This window comes from Siphateles boraxobius, unplaced genomic scaffold (genome assembly GCF_051911475.1).
Source record: "Siphateles boraxobius isolate OS27281-9 unplaced genomic scaffold, OSU_SipBor_1 77, whole genome shotgun sequence".
Taxonomy (NCBI): domain Eukaryota; kingdom Metazoa; phylum Chordata; class Actinopteri; order Cypriniformes; family Leuciscidae; genus Siphateles; species Siphateles boraxobius.
Window position 1 is genome coordinate 511,441 of NW_027509205.1, and position 25,467 is coordinate 536,907.

At 42.7% G+C, this 25,467-nt stretch overlaps 1 long non-coding RNA gene across 1 annotated transcript; it reads left to right on the forward strand.

Annotated features, from left to right (window-relative positions):
• The first annotated feature begins 22,072 nt into the window (after positions 1-22,072).
• LOC143726123 (uncharacterized) lies at positions 22,073-23,220 on the forward strand. Its single transcript, XR_013198388.1, has 3 exons — positions 22,073-22,145; positions 22,495-22,575; positions 23,134-23,220. It is a non-coding gene; the product is annotated as an uncharacterized LOC143726123 (long non-coding RNA).
• Positions 23,221-25,467: the final 2,247 nt, after the last annotated feature.

Below are 25,467 nucleotides of genomic sequence, written 5' to 3' on the forward strand. Positions count from 1 at the left end.
AATCAAACGGTCGTACCACACCCCCCTCCCCCCAGCGCGAATGAACCCCTTCGTGCGCATACTCAAAGCTCGTGACGCATGCGCATCTCGTCAGTAAAGCTTGTTCCATGATTAGTAGTAAATCGTCATTACAATCTCTCGCGCATCTGAGTTGTCGCTCGTGCATGATTGCGCGTCCATGTTCTTCGAATGGATGGAGTCAGAGCCAGCGCTGGAGGAAAGAAGGTAGGACCATTTAAATTGTGTATTTTCAAAATCTGCCGGTCGTTTTCCAAATCACATTCCCCACCTTTAACGTTGATCCATGGCTCTCTAACAACTTTAAGCAAACATGAGCTTGAACACAGGGTCAGCTCCAATGAGGACAACTTATCCGACATACAAAAATGCCTGAAGTTACTCGAGGTTGAAAATTGAAAATTCCTACCTGCGGGATAAACTGGATGATGTCGAAAACCGAAGCAGGGCCTTCAATCTTCGTTTCATTCATGTTCCTGAAAAAGCCAAAGGGTAAAAACATCCATGGATTCATTGCCGGCCTAATCCAACAGCTTTTGGGTGAGGAGAATTTACCAGTACCTCGAGCGCTAGAACGGGTCCATCGCTCCCCTATGCAACAGTCACAGAACCAGAAGAATTTTGCTCCGAGGCCTATCCTGGTAAAATTCCTCAAGCTTCAGGATAAGTTTAACCCTCTGGGGTCCGCAAACGCGCCGGCGCGTTTTGCTTGATTTTTTTTCACATAGCAGCAAAATAGACCTAAAATACTCCGTCATTTTTGGTCATACAGACTTAAAGGAGCCGTATGTAAGATTGTGGCCAAAACTGGTACTGCAATCACTTTCAAATTACTGTAGAGCGGTGTATCCCCTTCCCCTCCTCCCTGACTCGAGGTTGCCAGATATGCTGCTACAAGAAGCTTCCAATGGCAAGTGACGAGTCCTACATAGTAAGTTTTTTTTCTGTTAATTATGTTTATGCTTCAAATGAGAGATGTTTTGCAAAGTAATTATATATCGCAAAAATTTACTAATGGTGATTAGCCAAATATAATTGTAAAGATGTACGCTCGTATGTGACAGTACATTGTTAGAACAGTAGCTGTTAGTCTAACTTGTAATGGTAGGTATCTGTCATTAATGTAAGTACTAGCACAAGCCTCTGTGACTGTGTGTAACCGATATCAAAGATACAGCTATTCATACAGGTCAACTTGCAGCATGTGTAGTCCACAATATACGCGGAGAACGAATGAGGAATCATTTTTACCAAGGTAACGTTAGGCTACTGTCTCAATTACGTTTCACATTGCCATAATGGGCGTGCTGATGTTGTTTTCCTCAGCGTCTCAGCATAATGACAGAGAAATGGGCTCTGATAATGCATTGCTAATGTTTTTATTACCCAAACAATTCCTTACCTTTTCAAGTCGATGACCCACCTCCTCCATATGAGCTAACGTAACGTTACTTTGCACGAACATGAATAACTTTGTTCGACTGTCATGAATATTTGAAATGTCCATTTACATCAAGTACAAGTTAGCCAAACATAGATGAATCTTACCTGTCCAGGAGAAAATTAGCAACGTTGGCGTCTGTATTCAAATTCTTCTCCGTTTTCAGCCATCTCCATCTTTCAAAGGCATCTCCTATACAGATCCTTGTTTTATTTCGGACTTTGTCACAAAATATTTCGGATTCATAACAAGTTTTTTTTGGTGTGCAACGTTAGACTTTTTTTTTTTTTATCCGATTCCGACACGTTTGTAGCTGCAGCTGTGGTAACTAGAGCAGAGCTGGCAACCCGGATGACGCAACACTACTGACTTCGTGATTGGTAGATAGGTGGAGGGTGGCACATCAGACCAAAACACAACATGACAACATCAACATCAGTTGAGGCCTGAAACTTCACTTTTTAAATTACAATATCCCGACCGGACTACTTTTGTCAGTGATATAAGTATTTGAAATTAACATGATTTCTTAATGTCTAGTGACATATCAGGGCCATTTTATGATTAATTGAAATACATTTTTTACATACGGCTCCTTTAAGAAATATGAAAAAATAAACTGTTCAATGTCTACTTTTTTATGTGTCCAATTACAATCGAAATAAAACATTGTGCTTTTGTAAAATAAAGAAAATAAACAGGGTGTGCTTTCTGGCTCTCCGTCACAGTGAACTTTTTTTTTTGAGCACGTCTCTAAACTTAACCAAAACTCAGCGACTACTATTCACCCAGGCATGAGCAATATATCTTTATAATCGTTTAAGTTTGTAAAGTTAAGTTAAGTAAAGAACTTATCTGAAGCAGCAGAGAGGAGCAGCAACTGGCTATGGTTGAGACGGAAAGAGTCTGGCTGGCTGTGTACAGGCCGCCATGCTACGGTTTCAAAAAATTCTTGAAAATTTGATGGGTCTGTTGGTTTATTTGTATAGTTTGCATAGTAATTACAGTTATTACGTTCCTGTGTATTTTGCGTGAATGAGGATTGGTGTTTGGACAGATATTGTTTTTTGCGGTAGTATGCCATACGGAACCGTTGCCACTGACCGCTTTAACATCCGCAGTGGGGCTCGACAGCCTTAGTCAAACGGGTTGGCGCGTATGGTCGGGTTGTGGAGAGGTTGTGAGAGATTGTGGTTAGGTCAAAGGAGCAGCCTCAGCAGCAGGAGGGATGTAAAGGTCAGTAAGCTGGGCTGAGTTGAGTCAGAGTCACTGTCGAGCCCTCTTGAGGTGTCGTGGGCTAGTCGACGAAACACTGAGGACAGAAGGTGCCCACTTGAAGACCCTAGAGATGTCCCCTACTCTGCTCAATCCAGACGGTTGTCATGAGGGGACCGTACTGTGGTTGCAGCCGTTGCGTGCGTATTAACACCAGACAGAAGGAGATTCACATCACCATTTGGAAAGAAGCGTAAATGGATGGAGAAGCATACCCAGACAGCACGTTCAGTCTTACCAACGTTGGCAATTGGAGGGCACCAGCGGCAAAGCATCGGAAGGGGTTTTTCCCCTGCACACCTAAAAAACGTAGGTGGGTAAACCATCGGCGGGATGAGTCTACAGCCACTCCAATTCATGCACACTCCGGAGATCGGCGGAGGAACCGTGAGGAACCATTTTGCAGATCCCCCTTCTTTCTTTTTTTCTCACAAATGCTGCTGCCTACTAGATGCAACCGTGGTCCACAGCCGGCGGTGTAAGCGAGAAGGTATGTTGAGCTTGTGTAAAAGTATGCCACAATTTATATGATGATAATACCCAACAAACAGACGCCCAAAACAGGTTAAGAAAAAAAATATATAAAAACGTATGCAATTAAAACGACAAAATGAGTTCTGATTCAAAAAACGTAAACGTGTGAGAAATTTTGTTTAGGCTTAATTTTCCAGCGGGCCAAAATCTACTGCACCTCTTTTCAGTAGAATTTGCAAATGAAACATTGACCAAATTCTAGTGTGATTTACAAAAGTAAATACTGCCCTTTTTTTAACCAAGGGGGCGTAACGTTTAGGTGGCGCGTGCACGTTTTTATGCGCGTTTACAGAAAGTCTACACAGTAGTACACAGCATCGCGGTAGCAATTCGGACTCTCTTATTGTGGTATGTTTATCCATTTCAAACACTCAATTTTCAGGCCAGTATGTGTTTATTTTGTTTTGTGTACTTATTTTTTTGTTGAAAAATATTCTTTTGTTAGAAAAACGTCGAGTTTTCTGAGAAATGTTTTCGATAAACGGATGACAGAAATTGGCGCCGGAGGATTCATGTTACGTGTTTTTAGACTTGGTTAGTTGTTATTAACTTGTTGACTTTATAGTTATACTGACTGTGCGCGTATTAAATATTTTCAGTGAGTTATTTTATGAGGGATCGTTTTTCTCTTTAAGTCTGAGGTAAACAGTCAGGTTATAATAAACGGTCATGAAATTGACTGACTGTCTTTTTTTAATGACATCTGTCCTTTTATAATATTAATCCCTTACACTCTGATTTTAAATGATTTTTTCTAATGATTTTTTAATGATTTTGTCTAAGTGACATGCTTAAAATTAAAGGCAGCTCTTTTGTTGTTCGTTTCTATGGTAACGTTAAAAGTAGACCTGTCAATCGAAGAGCTCATTCAAGCGTTATACTATATGAAGCCATACTATAGTATAATGTGAGATAGAAATGAATATTTAAGTCATTAAATTCAAGTTCACGTAAACTTTTCCCTCCGCTGCGGCTGTCAGTCATTCTCCATTCAGCATCAAAAAGTGCGTTGTGTTCGGTTACGACAGTCAACATAATAAAACTATCCAAGATGAGTCAATGTTACTATTATTATACTTGATCTGTAGATAAAGGTCTATGGTTTCACATAAAATTACTATCTTGCTGGACTGTATTGCTGTACCTTAATCATGTTCCTTTCTACCGTGTGTCTGTTAGATCACAACACGAGCACTATATTTGTTCTTCATGCGCACATTAACTAAAATTTAAAACTGTTAAAAGAAAAGGCTCAATAAACGATTGCATAGATAGATACTGTATAATACACTATGCATCGATATAGAATAATCTTTCCTTTGTGCTTTGAACTTTTCACTGCGGACTCGACGCGCTGCGCGCTGTGACTCCGTGTTGCTTCAAGCGCATTATTCTGCGCTCGGGATGCACATAAGCACTTTGTGCCGCACTGTATTGGAGTCTTTCATTATCATATCATAATACTTTTACGCAATGAAATATTATTTATAGCCTTTTTTGTTCTGTTCTGTCCTATCTATCATATGTTGCTGCCTCATTAAACAGCTGTGCTATACATTTAAAAAATGTCTTAATTTTATAGTAGACTATACAGTATATAAAATAATTGATCTTTCTGGTTTTTATCTTGTTTTTCATGAATGTATTTTACAACAATACAAAGAGCAATGTGTAACGTTTTTATAGATAATTTCTTTTGTCCTTGCATTCTTTGGGACCCTGGGACACACCTGTGTGAAAGGCTAATTAATATGCAGCTCATTATGTATGTGGCACATTATCCGGCCTTTGTCTTCTCAGGTGTGAACACGCCTCCACGCATATTGCCTTTCCAAACAAAAGGTGTCTTATAAAATTTAAATCAATGTATTGTTTTGTGTAAATGATTAGGCAGGATGATTTTCAGATCATTTCGAAGCAAAAATTCTAGGCAACAACCCCCATTAGTCAAAAGTCTTGTGGACACATATAATTAGTATGTGTTTTGTGGCCTTATTTCAGACACTTTAAGTTTTAGTTTTTTCAATAACCACGCATAAACATTATTCTCTAAAAAATACAAACATGTACATACATGTTGCTCACATATTACGGTAGCCCCGTTTGTGCTATATAGAGTGAATTTACACCTTTGCCATTAACATGTTTATAAATAACTGAAAAAAGCACAAATGTCAGAGCATGTCAGAACACCTCCAGGACCCAGAAAACACCTCAGACCCCTGAGGGTTAAACCCAAATGTCAAAAAATTTACTCGATTCAATGAACCGGATTTATAAAGCTCCATTCTTACATATCATTAACTAAAAAAAGTTGTTTAGTTACCCTTTAACGCATGCATCCACGCCTCCCAGTGTGTCCAGGATTGATATCTGGCGGGGTCGCCCAATCCGCCTTGATGCCGGCCTCTATTTAATAGGTGTTGCTGTTCATATGACTTTGTAACGTTGGGTGTCTTTGGATGCATCGTTTATGTTTGTTGTTTGTTGAGACTCCCCGTTTGTATCCTATGTCTTCTGTGATGCGCTCTGCTATGCACACTGCTGCCTAAATAGTTTATGGTGACCCTGAGGGTCGTTTCTGTGTATTCTTTGTTTCTGTCCCCTTGTTGTGTGTCTTATAGGCCGATTGGTGCAGCTGATTGGTGTGGTGGTCCAATTGGACATCACGACAGCATGCCCCTTTTGGGGATCACTTTTCGTTGTCATCCAGTTTTCGATCCTGCGAAAAACAACTGATTGATGCGCAACAAGCTGCCTTTATTTGCCAAAGTGAATGACATTGAAACCTGTGATATCATGCATGGTTATGTGGTTAGAGATGGTGTCCTTATGTGTAAATGCCCACTGGCAGTGGACTTTCTGATGAACGTGTCTTGCAGGTGGTAGTGCCATCGTTACTGCGCAAAATGGTGTAGACACCTGCCCATAATGATGCAGGTCATGCAGGAGTTAAAAAGACGCATCACAAAATTCTGCGTTACTGTTGTAGACATAGCTAGATGTTCGGTAAACTAAGTGAATGAATTACCATTATCCTGTTTGCTGCTCCTGAGTTTTTAGAGTTTATGACTGTGTAAAAGAGTCTTGAAGTCCAGAAGTTCAAACTGAATCAAACTCCAGCAGGACTTGTGGCGTGATTTGGACTTGGGAGCATGATTCTGATTTCTTCTCTTTTTGTTTTCTTTATTTTTGTTTTCTTTTCTTTTTATATCTGAAGCATGGCAAGTGAACCATCATACTGGACGTGGAAACGTAAATCCAGGGCAAGAGTAAAAGAGCAATTGGATTCCATTCAGTCTGAATTTGATGTTCTGGATGGAGATAATGTCATTGATGAAGATGGAGTCATTGATGAAGATGGAGTCATTGAAGGTTTTCCATGTGATGTCGAAGAGATAGATTTAGAGGCAATTTTGTCTGATGAGTATTTGATCTTTGATTCTGATTCTGAGAGTGAAACAAAGATAAATGATTTAGAAGATAAATTGACAACATGGCTACTCGAAGAAAATGTTACACACAGTGCTTTGAACAAATTATTGCAAATTCTTAAGTGCCATCACCCATCGCTGCCATTAGATGCTCGTACTCTTTTGAAGACCACACAATCTGAAGTAATGGCTCTCCAAGAGAAGGCTGGCGGGACATATCACTACTTTGGGATCCTGCCGTCGATGAGGTCGACCCTAGAGGCATATCGCAGTAACTTGACCAGTGGAATGTGCCTTAAACTTTAGATCAATGTCGATGGCTTGCCATTGTTTAGAAGTTCATCAACTCAATTTTGGCCAATACTTGGGTTTGTCCAAAACCTCCCCAACCATAAGCCATTTGTGATTGCCCTTTTTGCTGGAAATGGGAAACCTGAACTTTATACATGGAGTACATGGAGGATTTTGTTGAGGACATCAACAATTTGGAGAAGGGCTTCTTCTTCAAAGAAATTCCCTTGTCTCTTAAGTTGGAGGCCATGGTTTGTGATGCACCAGCACGTGCGTTCTTGAAATGTGTTAAAGGCCACACTGGATATTCGGCGTATGAAAAGTGTACCCAAGAAGGATAATACTTGAATAACGGTGTGGTTTTCCCCATCACTGATGCACCCCTCCTACGAGATGAGGACTTCATCGACATGACTGATGAAGCTCATCACCTTGGGTCCTCACCCCTTCTTGCCACCTCTTTAGGCTTGGTCAGTGGTTTCCCTCTGAGGCGTCTAGTTTACCTCTGGCTTAAGGGTCCATTGTCATGTAGGCTCTCAAGTGGACAGGTGAATATGCTCTCTGAACAATTAGAGAACGTAAGGAGATACACACCAGTAGAATTTAACCGGCGGCCAAGAGCACTGAAAGAGATAGATAGGTGGAAGGCTTCCGAGTTCTGGCAGTTCCTGCTTTACACTGGGCCTGTGCTCCTGAAGTCCTTTCTGCATGCAGCAGTTTACAAGCACTTCCTGCTTTTTTTTGTGGGAATATTGATCCTCTCTAGCAAAAAGCTGTTTGCCACCTATACAGACTATGCAAACAATGCCCTTGTTCTCTTTGTGCAGCACTTCAGGAAGATGCATGGTGATACCTACATTTCTTACAATGTACACAATATATTGCACCTTGCCCAAGATGCCAAGGTGCATGGAACACTGGATTGTTTCAGTGCGTTTAAGTTTGAGAATTTCATGAAACTTAAAGCGGTTTGTGTTCGTGTTTGGAGCTCCGTCGAATTGATTCATAAATCCTTGATTTTCTTCTTTACCACTCATTTATAAACAAGCACTTTCTATTTTTACAGCATGTGAACTTATCTTCGATACTATTCATTATAAAAAACAATCCGATTGCTTTGATATCGCTACTTAGATCCAACTTTCAGAATCTCCGCTACTAGCCTTTAGCCCGCTAGCATTGCACGCGTGGCCTCTCGCCTATCGATCGTCTCATTTACACCCGTTTCACTGAAAGGATACGAGTTATATCCAGGATTTCAGTCCCAAATTAGTAGTGATATTGGTAGTATCACTACTAATTTACTGTTCATCTGTTATAATGGCGAATATATCGGATGTGTGTCTAACGTTACCTCTGAGTGCAGGTGAGGACACATTCGAGCTGCATTCGGTGCTGTTGGAGCTGGAGTCCGTGGAGAAGCAGATCCGTGGTCTACTAGAGAGGCAAGCCGAGCTGCGAGACCGGCGATCAGCGCTTGAAACATCACGCGCCGATGCTCACAAGTCAGTGGTTAGTAACTTTTTGACTCCGACCTCGTCTACTCCGTGTGCTTCTCTGCACAGGACGCAAGCACCCAGGACGCGATCATCTCTGGCTTCATTCACTCCGGCACCGACACAACACCATGGACCCTGGATGATCCCACAGCGGAAGACACAAGCCAGGACCAGACCAAGAACCTCTCCGCCTCTCCCGGTCTTCGAGATCTCCACCCGGAACCGCTTCTCCCCTCTTCGCGAGTCGGAACGCGACGCCGCCGTGATCATCGGCAGTTCCATCGTCCGTCATGTCCGCGCTACCTCAGGTGAGGGTAATGTGTGCACTCACTGCTTTCCTGGTGCTCGTGTTCTAGATGTCGCTGCACATGTTCCAGAGATCCTGAACGGTGACGAGCGCGTCGGAGCTGTTGTGCTGCATGCGGGAGTGAACGACATCAGGCTGCGGCAGACGGAGGTTCTGAAGAAGGACTACAGAAGCCTGATCGAGACGGTTCGCAGCACATAGCCTGAAGCAACGATCATCGTGTCTGGACCGCTTCCCACGTACCGACAAGGACAGGAAAGGTTCAGTAGATTATTTGCACTAAATGAATGGTTAATGTCATGGTGTAATGAACAGAAACTGCTCTTTGTAAATTATTGGAATCTGTTCTGGGAGCGACCTAGGCTCTACCGTGCTGATGGCCTGCACTCCAGCAGAATCGGGGCGGCTGTTCTGTCGGACAACATCTCCAAGACGTTACACACCATCCGACTAGTAAGTCAAAGTCCAAATCACAGTCTTTGCTCGCCCAACTTAATTGATATAAGTAGTGTAGAACATTATATAGAAACTGTGTCTATTCCTCGTTTAGTGAGGCCAAACAATAAATCTACTGTAGGATCTAGGAAAAAATTTATTGTAATTAAACCAGAAAATCTCAATATCAGTGAACAAAAACAATTTCTAAAGCTAGGTCTTCTAAACATTAGATCGCTCACATCTAAGGCGGTTATTGTAAATGAAATGGTTACAGATAATAGTTTTGATGTATTTTGCCTTACTGAAACCTGGCTTAAACCAAATGATTATTTCGGTCTAAATGAGTCTACTCCACCAGGATACTGTTATAAGCATGAGCCCCGTCTGATCGGTCGTGGCGGCGGTGTTGCAACAATCTATAGAGATATTCTAAATGTTACTCAGAAAACAGGTCAAAGGATTAATTCATTTGAAGTACTTGTGCTAAATGTTACGCTCTTAGATGTAAGAAAGAAATCCCTATTATCTCTAGCCTTGGCTACTGTATATAGACCTCCAGGGCCCTATGCTGATTTCATAAAAGAGTTTGCAGACTTTCTCTCAGATATATTGGTCAATGTCGATAAAGCAATAATTGTTGGAGATTTTAACATACACGTAGATAACACAAATGATGCGTTAGGGGCTGCATTTACAGATTTATTAAACTCCTTTGGGGTCAAGCAAAACGTCAGTGGTCCCACTCATCGTCTAAATCATACACTAGATTTAATTATATCATATGGAACCAATCCAACCGATATAGAAATTGTACCGCAAATTGATGATGTCACTGATCATTACATGGTAACTTGCATAATAAGTACTGCTGAAATTTGTCATGTTGCGCCACGTTATCGACCAGGCAGAACAATCCTTCCAACCACTATAGATAGATTCTCAAATAGCTTACCTGATCTATCTCAGCTGCGCAGTGAACCCAAACAAACAGATGAACTAGAGGAAATGACTAGCAGTTTGAGCACCATTTTCTCTGGTACATTAGAAATTGTTGCACCAATTAGATTAAAAAAGGTTAGATAGAAAACTAAAGCACCATGGTACAACAGTGCTACGCATGTTATCAAGAGAGAAACTCGTAACTTAGAGCGTAAATGGAAACAAACTAATTTAGAGGTCTTTAGAATCGCGTGGAAAAACAGTATGTCACGTTATAAAAAGGCTCTAAAAGCAGCCAGGGCTGAGCATCTCCGCAAACTAATAGAAAATAACAAAAATAATCCAAGGTTTTTATTTAACACCGTGGCTAGACTAACAAATAAACAGACATCACCAGAGCAAAATATTCCGTTACAGTGTAGTAGTAATGATTTTATGAATTTCTTCACTGAGAAAATAGAAAGCATCAGAAACACAATTTTAAATATACAATCTTCAATGGTGTCTTATGATTCAGCCTCAATTATCGCCCCTCAAGAACAACTACACCGCTTTACAACTATAGGACAGGAAGAGCTAAATAAACTTATCATTGCATCTCAACCAACAACATGTTTATTAGATCCAATACCCACTAAAATACTGAAAGAAGTGTTACCTGTAGTGGAAGAGCCTCTTCTCAATATTATTAACTCGTCTTTATCTCTAGGTCATGTTCCAAAAATATTCAAGCTGGCAGTAATAAAACCTCTCATTAAGAAACCGCAATTAGATCCAAATAACCTAGCAAATTACAGACCCATTTCAAATCTTCCATTTATGTCTAAAATACTAGAAAAAGTTGTGTCCGCTCAATTGTGCTCTTTCTTGCAAGAAAATGATATCTATGAAAAATTTCAGTCAGGATTCAGACTGCATCATAGCACAGAAACTGCGCTAGTTAAAATTTCAAATCATTTACTTTTAGCTTCTGACCAAGGCTGTATCTCAATACTAGTTCTACTCGATCTTAGCGCTGCGTTCGACACTATAGATCATAAAATACTCTTGGATCGACTACAAAACTACACTGGTGTTCAGGGACAGGCATTAAAGCTGGTTTAGATCGTACTTATCAGACCGTTACCATTTTGTCTGTTTAAATGGGGAAAAATCAAAGATAACGTCAGTAGGCTATGGAGTGCCGCAAGGATCGGTGTTAGGCCCTCTGCTATTCTCAATATATATGCTGCCACTTGGTAATATTATAAGAAAACATGAAATTAATTTAAACTGTTATGCTGATGACACTCAATTATATATTTCATCACGACCAGATGAAAACACCAACTCATCTAAATTGACAGAGTGTCTCAAAGATATAAAATGCTGGATGACGTGTAATTTCCTGCTATTAAATTCAGATAAAACGGAGGTATTACTTATTGGTCCAAAAAACTACCCACAAAACCTTGTACAATACAACTTTAATTTAGAAGGATGTCCTGTTACTTTATCCACTACAGTAAAAGACCTGGGTGTTATACTAGACCGCAACTTGTCTTTCGAAAATCATATTTCATATGTTACAAGAACAGCCTTTTTCCACCTTAGAAACATTGCTAAGCTACGTAACATGCTATCTGTTTCTGATGCAGAAAAGTTAGTTCATGCATTCATGACCTGGAGACTAGATTACTGTAATGCTTTATTAGCTGGCTGTCCTGCATCCTCTATAAACAAGCTACAGTTAGTGCAAAATGCAGCTGCTAGAGTTCTTACTAGGTCAAGAAAATATGATCATATAACACCAGTTTTATCATCTCTACACTGGTTACCCATTAAGTTCCGTATCAATTACAAATTACTACTACTGACCTATAAAGCCCTAAATGGTTTAGCTCCTGTGTATTTAATGGAACTTATATCGCCCTACAATCCATCGCGTTCTTTAAGATCACTAAATTCGAGGCTTCTGGTCATTCCTAGGATATCTAAGTCCACTAAAGGAGGGAGGGCGTTCTCGCATTTAGCTCCTAAACTCTGGAATAGCCTTCCTGATATTGTTCGAGGCTCAGACTCGCTGTCCCAGTTTAAAACTAGATTAAAGACACATCTTTTTAGCCAAGCATTCACATAATGCTTACCTTTTGAACTACTGTTGAATCAGATCGAATGCATTAATATTATGAACAGCAGCTATGCTAATTATTTCCCATCTGCTCTTCTGCTGTTATCTCGGGACGCTAGTCCCAAGGTAAATAGCGTTCGTCAGCTCCAGTTTGTATCCAGCCTTTCATGGAGACTTCAGATGCCCCAACGCCTGTGAAGAGACGTCTCGACGCCTGTGAAGAGACGACTCGACGCCTGTGAAGAGACGACTCGACGCCTGTGAAGAGACGACTCGACGCCTGTGAAGAGACGACTCGACGCCTGTGAAGAGACGACTCAACGCCGGCGATATGTTATGCCCTAAATTAATACATTAATTAATGCATTAACTAACTGTATTTTTCTATGTACATTTCTGAAATGCACTTTCTGTAAAGCAGCTTTGAAACAATATGTATTGTGAAAAGCGCTATACAAATAAATTTGAATTGAATTGAATTGAATGAAGACTCTAAAGAAAATGGTTAGAAAGCCACAATCTCCCTGCTCCCAGGTAGTGAAACGGATCCTCGAGAGGGGTACCACCCCAGTGCCACAGGTGGTAGGCTTGGGCCTGAGAAGGGAACATGTAAATGGACCTCTGCCAGCCATGTTTACTGATGCTGTTCAGTACTCGGTGTACAAAACAGAGCAATTCACACTGAAATTAGACAGGGCGAACTGCTATGTCAGTATAGAGGGTAAAGTGGCCAAAATTAGGAATATCATTTCAGACAACAATGACATTTACCTACTCTACTCAACGTTTGCCCAGCAGTCAAGTTTCTTTGAGTACCCTGAACCCTCAACAGTGTTTTGTGTGTATTTGATGGACAGTCTGTCAGACTTGACACAGCTGTGTAATGTTGGACAAGTAGAGGAGAAGCTTTATGTAATTCCTCATGGACAACAGTTTGTTGCTATGCCCCTGTTACATGTGCACATGAGTCCCGTTTAAATCATTTCAACATGTTGCCATGGGTCAGCAGGTTGTCTTTGAGTGACCCAACTGTTTCTGTTGTAGTCAGTGGTGTTCATAGCGTTGATTGTGCTATGGGCGAGCCCCCCTTTGTTGTAAAATCCAAATAATATTTCTCTACTTAGCATCCCTCCATTTCTCTCAAATAGAGGGAGACTATACTTACAGCTTTTCTTCTTAGGCCTACTGTAGTGTTCAGCTGTGTTTTTGTTGTGCTAGTCGGTTAAGCTAGTCATAGATTTATGTATTGTTGTCTCTCAGCAGTTTTAAGTACTTTGTGGTGCACTTATCTATTTCATGCGCTTGTTTTACTGCCATGTATGTTCAAGAAGTGCAGACACATATATTTTCAAGTTTCATGTTTTATCGTCATATACTCATACATGAAATATTAACAGCGAAAATACAACAGGTTTGACCTGGCGTGACGGGCAGCTCGCAAAAGCAGCGTTAGCCAGCTGATCTGTAAAGAAGCAGTTTTGTACACGCATCATTACAACACAGTTTACTGCTCTTCGAATCACTGTGCAATGGTTATTGCATTTTTATCATTACTGCAGGTGTAAAATATAATAGAATTTGAATGACAACTATACATTATATTTTATCATTTATGATGTTTTTGAATAAAAAAATATATTTTAATAAACTAAATTCCACTATTTTACAAAGCATTAAAGTATTTTAAAATAAATAAACACAACAAATAACACTTTCACTTTTTATACTAACTACTAGTGGTCGACCGATATATCGCCAAGCCGATATATCGACCGATATTTGGTATTTTTTAAATATCGGCATTTTTTTCTTTGCTAATTAGCCGATGTGTTGGAAGCGTGACTTTTATTTTGACGGCGCTCCAGACTTATATTTTGACAGGTAGTGCACTTGAGAAGAGAATGGCAGCACCTGTTCACACAGTGCTCACTCACATTCTCCGTCTTCATTAGTTTACGAATCACGATCTCTGTCAGTCATATCTAATACTGTCTAATATCTAATATAATAATATCTAATAAAGTAAACACTTTACTTTTACACCTACCATTTACTATCTTTGTTTACCAGTTCTTTCTAACAGAAAAGGCAAACAATCAGGCTAAAATACTTTCTCATTTACCATCAACATTCAGCAAATGCGCATCTACATAATTTAAACAAACCTCTGAATATCTAATAAACATTTAATTTCACAAACCTTGCAGATTTAATCGAATCCAACTGTGATATCTTTTGAAGTATGCATTTGTAGCTTGCATAAACGTGTTACTGTGAGTGCCGGTCGGTCCGTGCGAAGTGAGTGAATGTGAACAGAAAATAAGCTTCACAGGAGACGTGATCGAAACACTTTAAATCCTTCATTTTAAAATATGCTGTGCTATATCCAGTTGCCCACTATGTCATATTCATGTCGTTTTATCGTTCATGTAAAATTAGCGTTACCTTGGCTTTATTTAAAAAAATATGATTACCAGTGTGCACGAAATTACCAGATTACTGAGTGTCCTATTAAAGTGTTTACTTCTTTTTTTATTCATATATTTTTAAACAATTACTTTGTGGAAAATACTGTAATAGGATTGCAGATTCAAGAAGTTGCCATCTAAAGTATAAGCATGTTTATTTTAAGGATTTGTTTTCTGATTTATTTCTGATTTATTAAATATTGATTAAAATAAATATGGAATATATATATATATATCGGCCACCCTGTTCTCTAAGATATCGGCATCGGCCATCAAAAAAACAATATCGGTCGACATTGGCTACTCACTCACTCCCACTTTATAAAAAAACTGCCTAAACAGGTAAAAACTATACACACAAATAATTATGTATTCCTCTAGCCCCCTAATAAATCTAATGCAATATAAATGACTATAACATAGTATTCAATATAAATATTCACGGTAAATGTTTGTAAGGGTGGTGAACTGGTGATTAGGGGATTTAAAGTCTTCTAACTTTGTTCATGGCACAATGTTTCTGCTGTTAATTCATCAATCTTGTTGGGAATGTTGAGGCTGTTTCATCCGATTTAAAACTAGTTAAAATCATTGAGTGGTTTGTAACAGAAAGATGTCTCAGGTTGAAACGCTTCTCACTGGATGTCGCAATGCTGTTTAATAATAGTGTCCGGAACCGGGAGTAAACGCAACTCCTTTAAGCTTGCGTTCCGTTATCCACTGGGCCGCGATGCGTAGTTCAAAGTAAACTCGTGAAACAACTGAAAACAGTGCTATTTGTCCTCTATTTGTTGTTACTGACCGAGAAACCACTTCAGATGATTCAGTGACAGAACGGTCCGAATGAATCGGAATCGTTTCAGACCGTTATGCAAGCGCATTTGGCTAATTCATGGAAAGGAAATAATCAAACCAAAGAATGATTAATTCACGAATGATTGATATCGCTGCTTCAGTCGACAGAAACACGGGACACACACATAATAACTACTGAAATATTCGGACCGAAAACGTTTCTCATGGTACACACACAGTGCGTATATCCGTACAGCTGCAGGCGCCACTGCGGCCACGCGCATATTTAACCAAATTTAGCCACACCACCAGGAAAAGAGGACAAGGGAGGTTGAGGTGCCCTCGGGCCGGATGGAGATGATTGGCGGGCCGCCAATTGAATAGCCCGGCTTTAGGAAGACATACTGTACAACTGTGAACATTTTTAGATTTGATCAGTACAGAAAAAAAATGTGATTTTCTGTACTATTAATTTTGCATCAGGAAAGCCTATACCTTATAGTGGCCTTCGATGAAGGAGCGAGTGGACCGGTTGCAAGGGAATGGTTTACAGGTAGTCCAGGGCAATGTAGTGGAAATATTTATCTTTGACCTAGATAAGGCTACAGGAGAATTCCATTGTCAACATCAGGTTAATGCTGAGTGCTGTAACGTTGCAATTTTTATGTTGGTATAGATATTTGTCAACTGTCTATCACTGTCAATAAAAGGTATTTTTTATCACTCAGGCAAATATGATGGAGGCATGGCTTGGTGGCCTCCATATAAAGACTCATACAAAATACTCCAAAGTATTTTAAAGAGGACATTACCTAACCCATCTAAAGGATGGAAACAGTACTCTTGTCGAATACTACATGAGACAAGTAAGAGTGGGGGGTTAAGATGTTCTGATGTTACTCATTGTACTTTCTATGTTGAAGTTGTTATATAGAATTAATTGGTAACATACAGTACTAAACATTGCCTACAGACTGCTTTGAAAGTCTCAGTAAAAGGTGGGGCCTGTCCTGCCACACCTCTGATCTGAATACAGACAAAGAGGAGCTGCCAGTAGTTCACCAGCGGAGAAAGTGAGCATCATGTTGTTTGACTTTTTGATCATCCTCTTTGTAATCACACATAGAGTATGTCACCCATGTCATATTTCTCTCTGTTCGATGTAATCAATATGAAATCTAATCTTGGTAAAATCTTTTCATGTACAGACCATCGCGACATAGATCACCATCACCATCACCACCATCATCCCCTGCATCGTGCCCTTCATCAGACACCCCAAATGCACCACAAACATCACAGGCAAAGAAGAAAAAGAAGAAAACGTCCCGGGTTACGTATGTAACCCTAGTTCCCCGAAGGGACGGACGCTGCGTGAAATCGCAGTGGGAACGCCCTCAGCGTGACGCGTCTGAAGCATGAATGAAATCAGTCAATGGAGAGAATGAGCGTACGGCGAGTGACGTCATCGACCAGGAAGCTATAAATATCCCCTGAGTACACAACACGCCAGCTTAAAAGTTACTGAAGCAGCGACCCAAGGGGATGCCGAGAGTATGGCAGGACACGCAGCGTCCGTCCCTTCGGGGAACTAGGGTTACATACGTAACCCGGGACGTTCCCCTTCAGGGACTACCGCTGCGTGAAATCGCAGTGGGAACGCAATACCCACATCCCCATACGACCAAATCCCCGTCGTGTGTCATTAGGAGACACAAACCGACGAGAGAACCTGAGCCCCGGGAGTGGAGCTAAGATCGAGGGAATAAAATATAACGAAAGTGTGCGGTGAGGACCAGCCTGCCGCATCACAAACGTCCTGAAGAGAAGCTCCTGAAAGAAGAGCTGTAGAAGCAGCCATACTCCGGGTGGAATGAGCCCTTACAGCCAAAGTGAAGGCTGATGGGCCGAACCATAAGCAAGTGGGATGGCCTCGACCACCCACTTGCTCATCCTTTTTCTAGATGCAGGACACCCTTTCTTAGGTGACCCAAACAGACGAACATTTGTTCCGATCTCCTCCACAGGGCAGCTCTGTGGACGTAAGCATCAAAACCCAAACTGGGCACAGCAAATTAATTTTCTCCTGGTCTGACGTCAGAAAAGGCGGAGGACAGAAAACCTGCAGAACTATAGGTCTAACTGAAACAGTTGGAACCTTAGGAACATAACCTGGTCTCGGAAAGAGAAAGGCCTTAACCAACCAGGAGCAAATTCCAGGCACGAGGGAGCCACCGAAAGTGCTTGAATATCTCCAATTCTTTTTAGAGATGAGATAGCGAGAAGAAGGATAGTCTTTAGAGTAAGAAACTTTTCCGAAACTTCCTCGATGGGCTCGAAAGGAGCAAGGGAGAGACCTTCTAAGATGACGGCCAGATCCCAAGCTGGTACCCTTGTGCGAACTGCAGGCCTCAGCCTCAAGGTGACACGAAGGAAGCAAGACATAAGCGGGTGTTTCCCGAGGGAACCTCCACTTGAAGGGGTGTGGTAAGCAGCTAAGGCCGCCACATACACCTTCAGTGTGGAGTGGGATAACCCTGTGGAGAGACGGTCCTTCAGGAAATCCAGGACTGTACCAACCGGGCAGTTAACTGGGTCCTGCTGGCGCTCTCCACACCAAGAGGTGAAAAGTTTCCACCTCGCGGCATATAACTTCCTCGTGGAGGGAGCTCTGGATCGGAGGATGGTCTCAACGACCTCAGCCGAGAGACCAGAATCTATGAGCTGGGCCCCCTCAGAGGCCAAGCCCACAGCCTCCATAGCTCTAGACGGGGGTGAAAGATCGACCCACTCGCCTGAGAGAGCAGATCTCTGCTGATCGGTATCTCTAGGGGAGAGCCGTTGAGGAGAGACACTAGGTCCGCAAACCATACCCGGGCCGACCAGAACGGGGCTATTAGCAGGAGACTGAGCCCGTCCCGGCGAACCCTCTCCAGAACTCCTGGGAGCAGAGCGATCGGGGGAAAAGCGTACAAGCGTGACCTCGGCCACGGATGTACCATCGCATCCAACCCCAGCGGGGCTGGATGGCTGAGAGAGAACCACAGCGGGCAGTGTGATGTTTCTCGAGAAGCAAATAGGTCTACCTCGGCAAGACCGAAATGTTTCCATAGGAGTTCCACCACCTCGGGGTGAAGACTCCATTCCCCGGGCCTCGGCCCCTGTCTTAACAGGATGTCTGCCCCCTGATTTAAATACCCCGGGAGATAAAAGCTCTCAGAGAAAGAATTTTCCCCTGGGACCATAGAAGGATCTGACGTGCCAGTTTGTAAAGCGGGCGAGAACGCAAACCCCCCTGATGGTTGATATAAGAAACCACCGATGTGTTGTCTGTCTGGACAAGAACATGGTGGCCCCTTAGGTCTGGGAGGAAGTGTTTCAGAGCCTGAAACACCGCCAACATCTCTAGGCAGTTTAAGTGCCACAGACGATGATGGTCCTCCCACAGACCCTGAGCCCACCCGTGAGAGAGGCATCTGTCATTAGCATAACGCGACGACAAGGAGCTCCTAACACAGGGCCTTGGGACAGAAACCAAGGATCTTTCCACATGATCAGGGCGTGATGACACCGTCGCAAACTCACGATCATGCGAAGCGGATTTCCCCTCGTGGAGAAACCCTTGGTCCTGAGCCACCACTGTAACAGTCTCATGTGCAAGAGGCCAAGAGGTATCACGTTGGACGCAGCTGCCATGAGACCTAGCAGTCTCTGGAACTGTTTTACAGTGGATGACTGGCCTAGCTTGACCTGATCTACTGCAGCGAGAATCATAGCAATACGAGCAGGTGACAATCGTGCCTGCATCGTCGTTGAATCCCACACTACACCTAGAAAAGTGGTTCTCTGTAATGGAGAAAGAACACTCTTTTTGGCGTTGAGCCTCAGCCCCAGTCACTTGATATGAGCAAGAACGACATCTCGGTGCCGAACCGCCTGTTGTTCCGATTGAGCTAGAATCAAGCAATCGTCTATATAGTACAGAAAGCGGATGCCCTGTAACCTCAGCGGGGCTATAGCAGCATCCGTACACTTCGTGAATGTTCGGGGTGACAGTGCTAGGCCGAACGGAAGAACCCGATATTGGTACGCTTCGCCCCCGAAAGCGAACCTCAGGAACTTCCTGTGTTGAGGGAGGATAGATACATGGAAGTAAACGTCCTTTAGATCTATCATGACAAACCAGTCCTCGGATCTGATTTGAACATCCCCAGTGACAGACACAGCGCCCTGTAACGTACTGGCAGGGAACAGCTGGTCTGGGCACTCCACAACCCTCCTCGGAGGGGGCGAGCGTCCCTCGGGAAATCGCTCGCCGAGTCTCTCTACGCCCTGTGAAGGCAGGGTTAGTAGAGCAGACCACTGAGGGCATCGGAAAAGACAGGGCACCGTGTTCTTGTGCAGTGAACTCAGGTCTTTCACGATAGGGACCACCCTCAGAACCCTGACGTTCAGCACGTCAGGATTTTTTTTTTTTCGATGAAGAAGTATCCTAACTCCCTGCTGGGTGGGGGACCCATTCCGCCAGGAACTCTACTAAGGGAACCAGCCTCTCGAGGCTGGCCTCCGGATGAACATCCCGGGTGACAGACACAGCGCCCTGTAACATATTGGCAGGAAACAGCTGGTCTGAGCACTCCACAACCCTCCTTGGAGGGGGCGAGCGTCCCTCGGGAAATCGCTCGCCGAGTCTCTCTACGCCCTGTATAGGCAGGGTTAGTAGAACAGACCCCTGAGGGCACCGAGAAAGACAGGGCACCGTGTTTTTGTGCGGGGAACTCAAGTTTTTCCCGATGGGGACCACCCTCAGAGTCCTGACGTTCAGCCCGTCAGGACTTTTTCGACGCGGCCTTTCTGGCGACAATGACTGTCCTCAGATCAGTCCTGCCCCGAGAAGGCCGTGCCGGAGAGCACCCCGCCTCGTCCCTCCAGTTTCTCTGCAGGGGGGCACGAGACGTGACACTCCGCTTCTGCTGTGCTCTTTTTGAAGACGAACTCGACGAAAGACTTTGCTCTGGTTGAACATTCTGCGTGACAGACACAGTGCCCTGTAACGGCGCACCGGCAGGGAACGACTGGTCTGAACACACTAGAACCCTCCTTAGAGGCGGCGAGCGTCCCTCGGGAAAGCACTCGCCAGACCCTTCTACGCCCTGTTTCGGCAGGGTTAGTAGGACGGGCCCCTGAGGGCGCCGGGAGAGACAGGGCACCCTTAAGGGAGGTGAACGCAAGTCTCTCTCGGCGGGGACCCCCCTCAGATTTCCTTTGAGCAGGTCGGCCTGAAAAGCCTGCATAAAAGACATCGTATGCAAACATGCAGCCGCCTGCCGAGCCACCGAGTAAGCCTTCCCCACCAGCACAGAGGTATATATATTTATTTATTTATTTATTGGTGGAAGAGCCGGTGCTTTAAGTGAAGACGATGAAGCAGGAGAGAGATAGCTCGCAAGCGTCTCCTCCGCCTACAGTATCGTCACATAACCAGCAGATTTAGCACCAACAATGTTACCATAAGCATTGGACTGATTTGTGTAAATTCTGCTTGAAACCGGTCTAACCCAGGTCTTTGAAAACTCAGCATGAAGATCTGGTAAGAACGGTAAGCACCGGCTAGAAGGTTGAGGTCGTGCAGACAGAAATCTATCATCTAGATTGCTTTTAATTCTAGAAACCTGTCTATCAGCTGGCCACTCGATACTGTTATTTTTTTTTTTTTTTTTTAGCTTTTCAACAGCCCGAGATAATACATCCATCAAACCTTCTTCATTTGCAGTATAATGTGATAAACTAGTTTTCTCTGATAATAAACTTTCGATATCCAGCTCCTCAGAACTGGAAAATCTCAATTCAACATCATCATGTGCCTCCACCCGGGCAGAAGTAACCGCCGCAGCGCGTGCTTCCAGAGCCGGGTGAGAGGCACTAGATCTCGTCGGAGATAGCTGAGATAGGGCGGAGCCCGTCTCAACGTCGCCAGCGAGATCCATCTGCGAGCCCCAAGACAAGCGCCGCCGCTCTGCCTCAACAGAAGCGGGACCCGAGCCTCGGGGAGCTCGCAGCAAATCACTCTCCTCGAAGAGCGATCGCCGCGAGCGCAGAGTTCTCAAGGGAAAACGCTCGCAATGCTGACAATCGACTCCCTCGAGAGCCGACTGGGCATTGCTGCACTCCCAAACAAGCCACACTTAGCTCGTGTGAATCCCCACCCGTGATGTGCCGAGTACAGGGGGGAACACACTTCTTATACTGCTCGCTCATATTGGTTTTTTTATATAAAATATATATAGTGAAAACTCCTGACAAAACAGACAAACACAATCGACAGATTCAGACACACACAGAGCTGCTGAAGTAACTAAAAGCTGGCGTGTTGTGTACTCAGGGGATATTTATAGCTTCCTGGTCGATGACGTCACTCGCCGTACACTCATTCTCTCCATTGACTGATTTCATTCATGCTTCAGACGCGTCACGCTGAGGGCGTTCCCACTGCGATTTCACGCAGCGGTAGTCCCTGAAGGGGAACACAACAAACCTTCCAAAAAAAACTCCTCCCCCTCCCCTCCTACCTATGGCTGGAAACAACATCAGAGCTGGCAAGTGGGATAACTATTTTAAACTTAAGTTTCCATATGTCCATTAGAAAATTAATTACACACTCATACTTGTAATTATGCCTGATAAGAATTTGTAATCTTGGTGTTTAAACATTTTTTGAATTTTAATCCTTGTTTTATAAATGGCCATGACAGTGACAAGCAGGGAGCAGCCTTCTCTAGCCCACCCAAGTTTCCATCAAAGGAGCAAGCGTAGTAAGACATTTTATGTGTATAATGCTGCACTTCTCATACAGCGAATATCAGATGTAGATATCTAAGGTGCAAATCTTATTGTTGATGTGCTTTTTGATCTTTCTGTTGTAACCTTTTTTTAATCATCTTGAAGTGTCAGTAAGAAGAAAGCTGGCACACCTTCCCACCCCTCGTTTAACTCCTCCAGCCAATCCCACATCATCGTATAGTGAAGGTAAGTGTCCCCTCTATAGTAAAATGCATCAGGTCCCTAAACTCAAGCAGACACAGTGTACTGCACAGGTCCACAGTGCATACCATAGTTTGATGTTCCAGATATTATTTTTGAGTTTATATTAGTAGTGTGATCAGTAAGCCAAGGTTTTCTGTCTTTCCAAGAGACCTCAGTTAATATTCAAGAAGAGGCACCGGGACTGGAGGACTGAAGGCTTTCCTGACTGTAAGCTATTTAAGACGCAGACCAAGAACACACTGACACACACACTAACACACACACACCCGCAAACTCACACACAAAGACACAGAGAGCACAGCACAGTTCTATGCAAAGTGGGGAATGACAGAAAAAGTTTGAGAACCATTGATGTGGAGTGACACTGGGTTAACTCTTGTTATTTTGACCTGGGTTAAGATGAGTTGCTGCTGATAGAAATGTGTGGCAATTACTCACCTCACTGACTTTAGTTTATCTAATTGTGATAAACTTGACTTACTCTTCACTCCAATAGTTTTTTCTGTTTTTCTGTACTATACATTTTTCTGTATTTTCTAGTGACACCGGATAATAATGAAGGCCTGTGTGCTTTGGAGCAGCCTCCACGCCACCCTCTTCCAGGGCTCCGTCAGAGGACTAACGATAGTAAGATATTTTACATGTAATGTATGATACTGCACTTCTTACTCAGAACATCAGACTGAGGTAGTAAAAGTATACATTTCAGAGTAATTCAATAGCAAATGAATTAGGGCCAGATTTTAAAATCAAGCTGGATCTGGGCAATTTGAGGCCAGTCAGCAGGAGGAAACCTACACCAATATGCAAGGAAAGCAGAAACCGAACTGTGTGTAACCAGCATTAATGTGTTTTGCCATTTTAGTGATTACAGTGAATGAGGACTACCTTCTTACTGAATGTAAGTTTCTGTTAAATATGTGATGCATTGGGTCTTTAAACTTGTGGCTGTAGGCGCACTTTAAAAGTTTGAGAGCAAAAAGCCAGACAGTTTCACCATTTCATTTCATCATTTCATAGTGACAACCATTAATTGGCAGCAGGAAGCCAAACATGAAGGGCTGGGCTCTTCTGAACGTAAGCTATTTGGCATGCAGATGGAGAACACACTGAGACAGGCACACACACAAAATACACAGCACACACACACACAGCACAGTCCTATACAAAATGGGGAATGACAAAAATGACAGAAAAAGTTTGAGAACTACTGCTGTGGGGTCACTCGTTTAGCTCTGTTGTTGGACCTGGGTGATGCTGTTCTTTGTGTAACAGGCCTTTTTCTGTATTTCCTAGTGCCACAAGATGATTGGCAGCAAGACACACCCAGCGATGAAGGGATGTGCTCTTCTGAATGTAAGTTAATTAACACACAGACACAGAACAGAGTCTGTAAAACAACTTTGTAAGCAATTAAAGCTGTTTCACACACAGACACTCGGTTACATTTCCAGTCTAGTCTAGTCTAGTCAAGTCATCTAGTCTGTTCTCCTCTAATCAGACTAGCTGTCTTAGTCTAAAACTACAGTCAAGTTAGTTTGACCCGAGAGCATGGTGGCTAGCTAGCAGGTATCTTTAGATTAAAGACAATGTTTCTACTACAGGCTGAGACAGAGATTGCACTTGGTAGTCACTAGAGTAGCTGGCTGCCTGTTTTGGTTTTAAGGGTGATATGATCTGACACTGATTACCTGAAAGAATCATTAATCTTTGTTTTAATCTTTTTAATCTTTGTGTTTCAAGTGTCTGTGAACACAAACATGGAGCAAGGTCGTGAAACCACTCTATCCCGTCCAGGCCATCCACACAGGACCCCTCAAAGTAAGACATTTTTTAGTGTATGATGTGTTTTATGTGTCTATACTTCTTACTCTGTGTTATGGTAGGCTAGAGGCTGAGACAGAGTAGTCACTAGAGTAGCTGGCTGCCTGTTTCAGTTTTAATTTGCGTTGGAAGTAGGGCTGTAATGTCCCAGTCGATTAGTTGATTAATTGGTCGATATGTTCTGGTTTGACTAAAATTGTGATTGGTCGATTTTTTGTGAGTTCATTTAATCAGTTTTGCCGCGCTCACTTCATCAGTTTTGCCGCGCTCATTTCATCAGGGGGAAAGCAATAACTGCTAATGGGGGTGTTTTCAGAGTACCCCTTTTTCACAGGTAACAGTCTGTCTTCAGAACGACCCCTTGTTTTAACTTTTTTTGGATTAGCCCAACCCACTGGAGAAGAGAGACAGATAAGTAGGCTATAGAAGGTTTGATGCTGAATATTATTTATTTAATTGTGAGAGCGTTTAATAGTCAGTCTTCTTCTAACATGTCAACAACAAAGACATAGACAGCGTGGCAGCATTTTGTTAAAATTGATAACGGGAAAAAGGTTGAATGCAAAGTTTGCAAGCAACAGTTTGCCTTCCACAGCTCGACGACAAACATGACATATCATCTAAAAGCGGTAAGCTAACTTGTCTGCGTTAGGTTGCCCTGTCTGTTTTGAGTAGGCTATTATGAACATATCGGAATTGGCATATCAGTTATGCACTTTATTTTGTTTCTGCTCTTGATCTGGTTTGTTTAATAAATATCCCTTTTTATTAAAGTGGACCTGTCTGTCTGTGTCTCTGTCTGTGTCTCTCTCTCTCTCTCTCTCTCTCTCTCTCTCTCTCTCACACAGTTTTATTAAACGACACATTTCATACTTTGTATTTTTGGTAACACCTATATTTTTTCTGTTTTCCACAGGTCAAAGATTTGCCAGATCAGCTCCTGCTGGATGCCCAGGTATTTTGGGCAGGTTCTCTCTGCTGTTGTCAGAATGAATGACTTGAACAGCTTTTACCAAACTATATTGCTATACTGAGATGAGTAAAAATCGA